General features: G+C 56.5%; 1 protein-coding gene across 1 annotated transcript in view; it reads right to left on the reverse strand.

Moving 5' to 3' along the window:
* The window catches only part of LOC109923605 (laminin subunit beta-1-like), a 162,646-nt gene that overhangs the window by 36,832 nt on the left and 125,458 nt on the right, over positions 1 to 356 (reverse strand). The window lies entirely within an intron of this gene.

The raw sequence follows: 356 nt of genomic DNA on the forward strand, positions 1-356 counted from the left end.
GTCGGAGGGTCAGTGCTGAGGGAGTGCCGCACTGTCGGAGGGTCAGTACTGAGGGAGTGCCTCACTGTCGCAGGGTCAGTACTGAGGGAGCGCCGCACTGTCGGAGGGTCAGTACTGAGGGAGTGCCGCACTGTCGGAGGGTCAGTGCTGAGGGAGTGCCGCACTGTCGGAGGGTCAGTACTGAGGGAGCGCCGCACTGTCAGAGGGTCAGTGCTGAGGGAGCGCCGCACTGTCAGAGGGTCAGTGCTGCAATAACGTGCCTGCTGAGGAAGCTGCTGAATTTTGATATTTACCATGTTGCAGTGTGCAGTATGATATTTAATATTTACCATGTTGCAGTGTGCTGTATGATATTT

Source organism: Rhincodon typus, chromosome 16, assembly GCF_021869965.1.
Source record: "Rhincodon typus isolate 14 chromosome 16, sRhiTyp1.1, whole genome shotgun sequence".
Lineage (NCBI taxonomy): Eukaryota > Metazoa > Chordata > Chondrichthyes > Orectolobiformes > Rhincodontidae > Rhincodon > Rhincodon typus.